The sequence below is a fragment of the Halichoeres trimaculatus genome, unplaced genomic scaffold (assembly GCF_033239565.1).
Source record: "Halichoeres trimaculatus isolate MK-OKI-2021-1 unplaced genomic scaffold, fHalTri1.1 fHalTri1_scaffold_11, whole genome shotgun sequence".
In the NCBI taxonomy this organism is placed as follows: Eukaryota; Metazoa; Chordata; class Actinopteri; order Labriformes; family Labridae; genus Halichoeres; species Halichoeres trimaculatus.
The window spans coordinates 30,307,467-30,319,947 of NW_027437189.1; the positions used below are offsets into that span (position 1 = coordinate 30,307,467).

The window sequence follows — 12,481 nt, forward strand, 5'->3', positions numbered from 1 at the left end:
AGAACCAGAGTTATGTTTTAAAGCTGACATATGGAAAACATAGCTCTCTCAGTGGAGTCAGTATCTACGACGGCGTATTAGGGCCACTTAAAGGAATAAAAAAATTATAATTTTCGAAAAATTATACTTGAAATTTTTAAGATAAAAACTAGAAATTTTCGAGTTTGTAAAGTCACAAGTTTACAACTTATTGAACTCAAAAACTTACTAGTGTATAAAGTCACAATTTTACGACTTTATAGAGAAGTAAATTCTGATTTCTCAAAGATTAATTTGTGGCTTCCAATGTGTAGATTGTTATGTACTTAACTGCAAGATGGACCGAATTGACAGCCTCATCAGATTGTACTTTCCAGTTGGTCTCAGCAATAAGGAGATACTACTGGTTTTAGCATAGTCATCACATTCTTATGAGCAGTCCGACTCTGAAAAGACGTTGTCGTGCCATTGGGCTGTTCAGAAGAAAGCAGCACACTGAACTTGGTGAGGTGTTTGCGTTTACCTGACAAGAAGTTCAACGCAGCGGGCAGATGCAAGGATATAGATGGTTACATCTCCGAGCTCTACAGATGGGGTATGTGGTTCAACAGGACGCAAACGAAAGAGTGAGTCGTTGAACTTTCCTCCTTAGGAGCATTTAATAGAAGGAATGAAAAAAAAGTAAACAGGCGATCTCGCGCTTCTGCAGCGGAGACAAGAGCGATCAATTACAGTTTACAGTCCACTCAGACGTCTCAGTAGATCACAGATGAACAAAAAGATGGTAGAAAGACACATAACATCTAATATCTCCCATATCTGTCACAGAACAACCTTCAATTTTACAATTTTTTATTTATTTTTTTTTTTTCAGCTTAGCTTTTTTCAGCTTATCACATCTGCATCTCTCAAGCGTGGCATCCCTTGTGCATTAACTAACATCCGGGAGTTGTGACTTCATACATAAGTAAATGTACGACTCAACAAGGTCTTAAATTTGTGACTTCATTAACTCGCAAATTTACTAGTTTATTAAGTTGTAAATTTTCCACTATATGAACTTGCAAATTTTCAAGTTTGTAAAGTTGTAAATTTGCGACTTAAGAAACTCAAAAAATGTGAGTTTTTTTTCTCGAAAAACTATTCATTTATTTAATTTCTTTAGCTGCCCTAATACACCGTGGTTAGTATCAGTAAACAATGGGCAATGCTTTTTTTCTTCTTCAGCTGATTGGCACTGAGATTAAACGTTGGATGTTGCATGTACCCTCTTTCACTCTGCACACCACAAAGCATGGTGAGAGCAAATCAAATACAAAAAGAAACCAGAGTAAAATGCACCCAAAGCTCACCCACTGCTCACAGCTTCTGCATGCATGTAAATGTTTGTGGAGATGATGTCACTAAGCAATGTCACTTGGGAAATATGGAGTGTCCTTGTCTACAAGATCAACTTCATATCCCAGGTATCTCAGGTGTTGCATGAGTCGCCGTGTTTAACTGAAGGAACACTTACTCTGAATCCCTCGAGCTCGGTGCCTGGGGCGGTGATGAAAAGGGCAGCTGGGGGTTTAAGGTTGAGTCTGGAGGCCGGGCTGAGAGGTCTCAGGGGAGCAGGGTAAGGGAAAGGAGCTGGAACTGATGCGATGGGCTGGTGGCATGGCAGAAACACAACTGTCCCCGAGCTGAGGACTGAACAATAACAACCACACCCTCTGGGTTTAATACTGCATGCCTTTCTCTGGCCCAGTCTAAGCAGATTAGATTTTCAAAAAGGATTACATCAGTGAGGGTTAATCTTGACTGTTCTGATGTACTATACGCTGACTTTTGACATCAACACAGGGATTAATCTTTCTGATGTAATTAGATGAATCTTCACTTTAATCTTTTGGAAATGGTAACATTTCAGATTCATTGTCTTAGCAATCCAGATCATCAATTTCAACATCAAATCACAGTTTCTCTATAATGTTGAACAAAAAGTACGAAGCTCCTTGAAAGGACTTGTGCTTGAGGGCCTGTATTTCTTAATAGCAGTTTATGTAGCAAATAATTTCCTTTTAAAACCAACAAAGTCCAGTTGAACACAAAAAAACCTGAGCCCAAAAGCCTCCTCGGTGTCAGATGTTTCTTTAATAGTGGCTCTCATTGCAAATTAGTTCAACGTTGGAGCACCATCATGCTCGCCAATGTCACTTATCCTTCACTAACTGATTTCCATGACCCCTTATTTACTTAAACTATTTAACAGTGTTAATGAGGAAAATCACTGGCCTGGCATTTCAAAAACTTCCCCCTGCACTGCAGTCTTAATTTGGAAAATTCATTTTTGCTGTTACTGTAAGCAAGCGTCTTCTTTCTGGCCAACATAAAAACAAGCGACTGCTCAACTACAAGGATTTCCAGGTAACAGCTTTCCATCTGTAGACTGAGGAAACTGTTTGTTTGAGCCAGAGAATATGCAATTATGCAAATGAGCTAACTTTGCATGTTGAATTATGTATATTTGGGGCCCTAAATGTGGATTCCTTGAGTCAAACAGCACAGATGGGTCTTGAGAGGAGTTATTGAAACAGAATAAGCTCAAAAACATTGGCTGTTGTGGAACCTGCAAAAATTGTATGCACATATCAAATATTCCCTGATTAAAAGTTTTTTTCAGGCCTTTTAGGGGTTTTTTTGTAGAGGACTTGACGGTGGATAGATCATGGAATAGGGTAAGATTGGGAAGAGACATGATGGGAAGAGGCTGCACTTGAGCAGGAGCGTGCCTGCATTTCCACCAGAGACAGAGCCAGGATTTCAGTTTTGGGTTGGCCAAACAAATTTTTGGCTGGGCTGTAAATTAAAAAAGTTAGTAAATCACTTTGTAAATAACTAAAAACGACTGACTGATATTTGAGATATGATATACTACTGTTACTCTACGTTTTTTTTTTGAGCAGGTTTGGTTGCTTTTTTCTCCTTGAGTATATGCGTGGATTTTTATAATGGTTTTGTGCATCACATCTACCTACAGTCACCCTCCATGGTAAGAGTAGTGACAAAGACCCAAGGTTAAATAAAAGACAAAAACTCTACAATCATTCTCTAGTCTTGCCCATATAAAACGAGGCATAATGTATTATATTCTTGTTGTTTGTTTTTGTTTTTTTTCCAACAGGCTAAAAAGATTGCCAAGCTTAGGGATGGGTACCTTTCACATTTGAAACGATACGGTACTGATGCCTGGTACCTGGCAACCGGTGTCGGTACTCAGCGGTACCAATTTTCGGTACTTTTTTGTGTTTATATGGTAAGAAAATATATATATATTTTATTCATAATAAAATCAAGAAGTTTTTCAATTAAACATATTCATTCTTTATTATATAACCTTGCAATGCTGTGTTCATGTCCAGGATGGAAAAACACCTAGTCTTTCAGTCCTTCACAGTCACAAGGATGCATTTAGGTACCTAAACATAGTACCTTTTTAATAATTTAAACCTTATTAACCTAAATTAACCTTTTTAATTTTATGTGAATTGGTACCTGGTACTTTTGACTAAATTTGGTTATTACTGATAAAAGTACCTAATTCAGTACCCATCCCTCGCCAAGCTTGGTTCATTGTATAAAGACAGGGCATCTAACAATAACAAAAAAAAAACTTGAAGAGACAAAACTTCACAATGTTCCTTTTAAATTGTTGAAAAGAAAAATCAAAGAAAAGTTTAGGGTGGGCCTGGGACCTTAGGGCCCACCCATAACACCCCCCCTGCAGCCCTATGTTCCCACATTTTCTTTTTCATAAATGTGTACCTGACTATATCTATAAGTTAACTATTACCCAAAACAATGGACAGCTGATAGAATGTAGCTTTTGGCAAAAATCTGGAGTGCCCATCTTGGTCATTGCAAACATTCAATACAGGTGAACATTGTTCTTTTGAACAAAAAATTCTTAGAAATGTGGGAACATAAGGATAACCTGACTTAGGTCACCTGCTAGAGGGGTCGAGGGTCAGCCTCATTGGGCTCAAAACCTAGCTGCAAGGCCATACTGATGCTACAATACTTGGTTTTAGATGCTGATATAGACAAAAGTATAACATGTAAGCCAATCAAAAAACAGTTGGTGATAAAACTAATACTTGAGCCATGAAAAGTTTAAAAAATTAACTCTTTTTCTCTGCTGATTTTGCATCAATGTGACTCTGGATTCCATCTTCTGTAAAAGCAACCTAACACAACTGGTCGTTTCCCCTGACCTTCAACTTTTTTCACTGCTCCTGAGCAAAATAAATCCAAAGAATCTTCACTTTTTTCAAGTCAGTTACAAAATGTCAGATTTCAACTAAGAGTAAAGGACGGAGAAGAAAAGGGCAGAGAAAGTTGTTCAGAAGCAACTGAAGAAGAATATTTCGAAGCAAAATAATTGTCCACTGTGGTTTTCAGCTTAAAAATATTCTTATTTGACTCTTAAAAACTTTCTGAAAAGATAATCTCATTATTCTGTGAAACTCAGTTTTGTTTGAGTACAGAAAAGTGAGGCTCCTTTAAGTGTCCTGAAAAACTTTTCACTGATGAAACACTTTAAACAACAAAGGACTGATTGATTGATTGATTCATGCATGATACACTGGTGTGTGACCTCATAACAAAGACCCTCATATTCTTAACAGGATGAGAGGATAGAGAGGATTTCCTTTAAGCACAGCAGATAGAAGCTCACTGCTAATGAAAAGAAGAATTTATTAGGCTGCCAATCTGCCCGTCAGCCAAACTCTCCAGAGGGATTGAAGAGGCCTAGGATCCAATCAAGCAAGCAGATAGCGGACATGTCTGCAGCAGGGTCAGTATTTATGAAGCATCGTAACTGAGCGCGCCCAAAACAATGGCTTCAGACCCCACAGAAGAGAGGATACATGGCACACAAAGCTGCTCATTCTCCTTATCTCTACATGGATGCCTGTGGCCACACTGGTGCCCCAGCAAGTGTTTAGTGTAACACACACACACACTAATACACACTCATGCACAATTACACACAGAAGAATGCAACCACCAGCTGCTGCAGTGAGCGATACGGGGAAACACCCTGAATACTTCTATCATCACAGTCTGAGCCAGCGTGCTCTGTCCTTCACTCGTACACACCTCAAGATGTTCCGGGTCTCGTCTTCATTCTCACACTGAAGTGGACGGATCTAAAAGTCCGTAACGTATGAAAATAAAAGAATGATATACCTTGTTTCTGGCTTGTTTGGATATTTACACAAGCACATCACTGTCAGTTGTTAGATCTTTTTGATTGAAGCTTACAAACAAGAAGAATGTTGAACAATAGAAGCAAGATGAGCCTTAAGATCTCAGAGATACAGTCAGCAGTGCAGCCAAACATTTCAAGAGAGATTTTACTCATGAAACTGCTTGGGTTTCAGCTTTTTGTGCTTTGAAAATCTGGGCGTCTTTGTTAGCGACAGCTCAGCTTGCAGCCCCAAAATGATGTTGTGTGAAGAGGAAGGAGAGCTCTACTAAGACTGATAAAATCCTTCAACACAGACTGAATCTGGACTTTAAAACTAAGCAAACATTGAAAGCAGCAGCTCAGCTCACAGACTCTTTGTTGCTTTTGAGAAGTTCCACTTGAAACTGCTTTATTTGGCATTTTGGCCGATAATAAAGATTAAAGATTTGTATTGATTTGTTGTTTTAGTTGGGTTTGATAACACACTCCCTTCATTTTAACAGGGGGAGGGTTCTGGACACGTTTCACTCATCATAAAAATGTAGACACTTAAAACACTTCAGGCCAGGCACTCAGCAGATAACTTAGATTTTAACTGGTTTTAAAATCACATAAAGACAGTTCAGACTGATGTTGGTCACAATTATCCTTGGGTTTTACAAAACATCTCATGCACCAATCCAACTTTACTGGTTTCGATACCAATACCTGAGCTTTGGGTATCGACTGATACCAATCTACTAGTCGATACCAGTGATTCCCCTACTGTGAGATAAGACCAAGGGACAACATCCGGTTAGTAAAAATGAAGCCCATGCAGAAGTGCTATTCATCGAGGATCCGCTTGAGGCTGGCTGCAGAAAGACCGGCAGTCACATACACACCCAGCCATAAAAACATAGTTTTTTTGGCATTAAAAAGCATATTTACAGCCTGGTCCATGGATTGGCTACATTTCAAGTGTCAGGAACAGACGGATGACGTTGCGGATCCTTCGTCCATGTTTTATACAGTATATAGATAAGACTGATAATGTTTTGGGTAAAAAAAAGACAAAAAAGAAGGGTAGATGGAATTACTGAAGTTAATATTTACTTAAACTAAAAAATATTTACTGTTAAGCAGCTGTTTGGTAAAAACACTGCTTCAGAATTTACAGGAATTCTATTAAATTGTAAACTTTTACACCCTGTAGATTGGTAATGCAGCAAAAAAAACAAAGAAAGTGCATCAGAGTTAACATTTCAAATTAAGTAGCTGAGAGCGCTAGTTAAAAAAAAAAAAATAATAAAAAAAAAAAAAGGCTTAGAGCTTCGATCATGGATCTGCCTCTTATCAATGATATCCATCCAGCTCTGAGGGGCACCAATTCACCAATACCAGGGTCAGTATCAGTGCATCCCTACTCCACACACTTAACGTTTCCACAAACATGTAATCCCACAGGAGCTCATGTGATCAAATATGACTTTAGAAGATCAACAAACAGGGCAATCACCATAATCAGCCAGATGTCCTCTTAAAGGAAAGAAGAAAAGTAAATAACAGCACAAGCTTCTCTGGGTTCGGTTCATAGACTGTAAAAAAATGGATGTTATCTTGTTCGGCTCGAGGTGAGGTCGCCACAAAAACTACTCCACTTGGTGACTGGCTGCAGTATAGTTTAAAAAAAATCTGTCTTTCCAGTCATTCCAGATGGGCTGTGGTCAAACTTAAAAAAAAAATTAATACACCTCGTAGAAATGTTTCTCATCTCCGATTGTTGTGGTGATTTGAAGATATTATTTGGCTGCCTTGTATTCAAGTCCTCTTTTTTCTGAAAAGTTTCGTTGTCATTAGTTTTATGAGGTTAAAAATAAGGTTTTATGTCACGTTTAATGATGATTGACAGCTGCTGTTCGTGTGTATTTTTCCGGGGATTGTAAAATATGTTGGTAGGTAGAGTCAAGAAGTGTTTAGACTCTCAAAAGAAAAATATATATATATTTTTGTCACCCGGCTCCACTGAGATTCTCCCAGAATCCCTCATCGTCTCTACTGCGCAGACTCTGGCTGCACAACTGCTACAATGGCTGCGCCTGTGACGGGGGTATTTTGGCTTCAAAACTGTACAATGGTAAATAGCGGAGCCACACTGTCCACTCTATATACAGTCTATGGTTCAGTTACGTTTATGTTCTCTGCTGTGCTCCTGAGCTGGAACATCTGATTGACCTGATTTATTGTGGTTTTGTTTCTCCCCACATTACTCAGTTCCTCAAAGATCTTTTTCCACCTTAGTCATCCTTTTCTGGTATTTTGAAACAACACGCCGATGACTAAACACTCGTAAGCCCCAAAAATAAATCTAACATGCTCCTACAGTATGTGACACCTGTGGTGAACAGATGCTGCTGAGGAGGGATCACCAGGCGTCCAGTTTCAAAAGCATTAACACTCCTCTCCCTCTTTATTCTTCGCTCTTCTTTCCAGTTCTCACGCTGTTGGAAAGCAAACTACTTAACCTGCACTGTGCCCGACACTTGACCTCAATATATCATAACAGCCCGTCCTCGCCGGGTATCAGCCCGGCAGTCTTACTTTTATGGTTCACAGAACGTGCTTGAAAACGGTCGCCTCAGCTGCAGAGCATCGCTTTTCAATGACCAGCTGCAGCTGAAGTGGCCTTCGACCCGCTCCTCTCTATGTCTGAGAGCTCCGAGGTCCGGATGGTAACCCAACCACTTCCTGCGTGCCACCTAATGAGAATAATCAGCCCACAGTCGCATTTCTAAAGCCTCACACAGAAATGGCAGCAGTCCTGCAATTTTCTGTTCTGTCGATCTGAAAAAGATGAAGCCCTGTAAATAATTTTTAGATGAAGCAAAGATTTGACCACGTACACAAATGAGCAAGTCAGTCTGTCATTAATTTCTACAAACCTAAAGAAATCATCACACTCTTCCTTAAAATTCCCAACAGTAGGTCATGGGAATTGGTAAAATAAAAAAAAAAAAGATGTTTTTGAACATTTATCTTCCTTTGGTCCAAAAATTCTTCAGCTCCTTGATTATACTTCTTTATTCCTCAAAATGTGATATTTCAAAAGTCTCAATCATGTGAGAACTGCAGCAGTTGATGGTTACCAGCATGTATCAGTGTGTTTGACTTCCCTCACTTGAACAAAGGAAATCTAAATTTCAAAAAGAACAAGATTTGATTCCTGCAACTTGCTTACTTTTAACTTGGCCTTAACAGTATTTGACAAACATCTACTGTGCAATGTAACCTATTCAAACTGAGATAAAAATGATATCAGTAAACAAATGCATAAGGATGCTTTTCTTTGACCTATGAAAGAAAATAAGACCATCTGTGACAAAAGTTATCATTTTAATCAATATTTGTAGTGTCCCTAATCATCCACAGGGGGCTAGGTGTCAGTCATGTTCACAAACCCTCTCACATCAAAAGAGCCATTTCTTATTCATTAATGCCATAAAAGTTTGTTTTTTTGTTGGTGTGATTTCTGGTCTTTCTGCAGCCAGTCTCAAGCAGATTCTCGATAAATAGCAACTTTTAACACTTCTGAATAGGCTTTATTTTTCTAAACCATATGTTGCCCCAAGTTTAGAAAAGAAGAATTTCTGGATGTCTACCATTGTGTCTCTTTGTTTGCTGTCTCAAGAATTTCTTCTCAATTGGATTTATTGGGAAGTACACCGTGTCACGCTGCTGTGCCACCACACCATTACGTAAATGACATGGCTATCGACATCTGGCTTACACGCCGCTTACCAATAAGGGCACAGTTGGCTGTAGAAACACAAACAGAATCAGGCTTTACTGATCCAACCCATACCAAACCACTTGGTGGAAATAGAGCTTAAGGCCACTGTAGCTTTACCAACATGAGGGGTGAGCAGTTTCAGCCTAGAGGCTGACCGCTAGATATCACAACACATTCATGTTTATACCAAGCAGCAACCTCTGGTCTGACAATATGAGACAATGCAGAAGTGTTAAAATCTGCTGTTTCTCGAGTGTTTGCTTGACACTGGCTCTGGAAGAACCAGAAGTCTCATGCACACCAAGCCAAAAAAAAGCAATCTTCAAAGCAGAAACCTATTTACAGCCTGGTTCAAAAAACTTCTCCTGTCTGAGTCGCTGATTTTACTACCGGCACCCACTGTATGGGGGTGAATTTTTTTCTAACGCAGCCGTTCAGATGATATTAAGATCGCGAACTACCCCAATAAGAGGCACAGCTGAGGGTCACGTGACGGCCGGCGCCCTATGGCTGTAGGCGAAGCCCTTGCCACCACCAATATGGTCGCTATAACCAATGTGCTTAATTTTCAGTTTCAGAAACAGATGGGTGACGTCGGCGAGACTACGTCCATGTTTTATACAGTCTATGGTTTATATGCACTACAGCTAAACGATTTTGAAAAATAATCTAATTGTGACTGTATTTGGACCAATTTTGCGATTGCAATTTTGTTTGGGAGGGACATTTATCTTCTGCATTATTCACTTTACAGTAGCACTAGGTCATTCCACAGCACGACCAACATGACAAAGGATACTGTCAACATAGAAACATTTCTTTCCTGCAATTTTTGATTAAAAATAAAAAAAGGAACACTGTGAAATTTTACTGACCACCAGTTGTCAGTAAGAGTAACAGACTATATAGAACAAAGTGAACAAGAGGTATTAAGGAAGAAGATTAGAGCCACTGGAAAAAAAAAAAAAAAATCAGAGTTCTGACTTAAATCTTAGAATTCTTACTTTTTTCTCATAAAAAATGAACATATTTTTTTGTCAGTGGCCCTAATCCTCTTTCAAAGAATTCTGACTTTAATCTCAGAATTCTTACTTTTTTCTTTAAACAATTTGTAAGAAAAAAATGGACGTTTCTGTTTTGTTTTGTTTTGTTTTGTTTTGTTTTGTTTTGTTTTTTCAATTTTTTTTTAAGTGGCCCTTATCCTCTGTAGGGTATGGCTCTGAAGTCTGCCAGTTACAGTATTTCCTCCAGGTCTATGTACATTAAACTTTTTTTTTTCTTTTAATTGCAGCCTTTGCAATCTGAAAATTGCTTTACATCATATTGCGATGTCAGTTTCAATTCAATTAATTGTTCAGCGCTACTACACACTGTACCTATGAAAAGACTGCACTTTGAAATTTTCACAGACCAACAACCCTAAAATAATTTCTAAAAAAGCTGACCACACTTCAACGACACTTGGTTAAATGATGTTGCTGAGCTAAAGTAAAACAGATCAACTGATGGTGAGACACCTGCAAGCCTCTTCAGGCAGTCAACTTTTGCAAATCTGCTATGCATCAATCTCACAAAAAGCCTCCCTAAGAGGCAGTGTCTTTAAGGTGCTGTGATCAAACCGTCTCAACACCTCTGCAGAATCCCCCTGCAGCCTGCAGATACAGGGGATTTAAGATATTAAGATATTGTCATTTGTGCATGTAAAGTTTGTATGCACGGAGAGGTTCAAAGCTTCACACAAACAACGATCTGCTGCGGAAATAAAGTTTTAATCTGTGAAATACTGTAAAATAGAGACAACACTGAGTGAAAGAAGCTGCTCCTGCTATCATAAACTGGCTTTCTTTCCTGTGACACAAGTTGGATACATCAGACATTTTACCATAATCAGTGTAGGTTTCCATCCAGTTATCATAATACATGAAACAAACGTAACAATGCGACCAAAGTTTGAGAACAATGAGACTTTTTTTTACACCCTCCAGCCTCTGATAAAGCCATCACCACGCACACTTCCATTCATCCCCCACAGTCAAGTGTGGGTAACGTGATATCTGCCTCTGGAACGAGCTCTCAGCAAGCAGATGGTCGGCTATTCAAAAACGTGGGGATGCGGAGACTTGGTGGAAATGCAGAGAAAAGACGAGGAGAAAGAAGACTGAGGGACGCACAGAAATCTTTCCAAGATGTTACACACTTTGTCCTGCTGCTGCTGCTTCACAACAAGACAAAGAAAGGAGTCCAGGGGGAATGAAATGTTGATTCTGATAAATTTCTTAAGTCAAGGATGAAATGCAAAGGCAGTTTTGAAGAGAGGCTGCTGATTACTTGACTTAACAACAAAAAAAAAACTGAGGAGCTTTCATCAGGTGCAGAGACAGGCTGAGGAGGATCATCTGAAAGCAGAGACTCACCAAGTCTGTTAACAGCTGAAAATACAGCACATGACCCCAAACACACACGCCCTCACACACACACGCCTCATCTAAAGCAGAGGTATTTCAATTAGTGCATCGTTCATTAGCAGTTTAACATTCTCACACTGCTGGGACTGACTGCTCTGGGACAGTGTGGAGGCTCATTTTTTTCAATGTGGAGTCTTTGTTGAACAAAAGAAGCATTTTTCACACTTCAAAGTGGGAGAGAAGTTGAACTATCACCTTTTCAGAGGATTTCAGACATTAGCCTTAGTTGGACTCGATAATAAGAGTGTCAGCACCTCCACAAAACTGTACAAACATTGTCCATCATCTCTGCACTTTGTGTTACTCCAGGACACATTCACACAAATTAAAAAGCCCTTTAACCCCAGTCAAGTCCAGCTCCCAGTATCCTAACAGATGATTTCAGTTGTCTAAATGAGGCAGTAAACAGGCAGCTCCCTCTGTGTGTGTGAGTGTGTGTGTGAAGCACAACACTAGCAGGTGAACAAGGCATTTGACATTTGGCTCACACACATTCCTGCATCAGCTGACAAAAGAGTTTGAGCATGGTGTGTGCCGGTGTGCCTGTGTGTGGCCTAAAGTCCGGCGCTCACCAGTCAAAACCTGTGGGCACCAGCCTATAAGTGTGTATGAGAGAGTGTGTGTGGGTGTGTGCGCTGACTGTGTGAACTTTTATCCTGACCATCATTGCGCACATCTAGTAAAATCCACAAACGGCTGAAATAATGTTTATCATTCAGAAAACAAAGGCTTGACCTCACCTGTTCATCCAGAGGAGTGTGTGAATCAGCCGCTCATGTTGTCGCGTGAAACAGAGCCTCACATCCACGCGACCACGCACAAAGTAACAGTGATGAGGTCCAATCACTCCACTTCACTCCACTCCACTTCACTGATAAGTTTTCCTCGAGAAGACACGGTAAGATTTCAGGTGAAGTTAGGATTTAAAGTGAAGAAACGGAAACCGGCACCGGGCAGAGCGCGTGGGTGTTCCCCTCAGGACCGGAGGTGTTTGTCTGCCTCGAGCGCTCAGGACAGGCAGCTCCCACCATC

At 39.8% G+C, this 12,481-nt stretch overlaps 1 protein-coding gene across 2 annotated transcripts in view; it reads right to left on the bottom strand.

Moving 5' to 3' along the window:
- Window positions 1-12,481, bottom strand: part of plxnb1a (plexin b1a) — a 93,125-nt gene extending 80,644 nt beyond the window's left edge. For both annotated transcript variants that reach the window (XM_074681046.1, XM_074681045.1), the window contains exon 1: window positions 12,190-12,481. The gene's annotated coding sequence lies outside the window, so the exon portion shown is untranslated. The remainder of the gene's footprint in view (window positions 1-12,189) is intronic.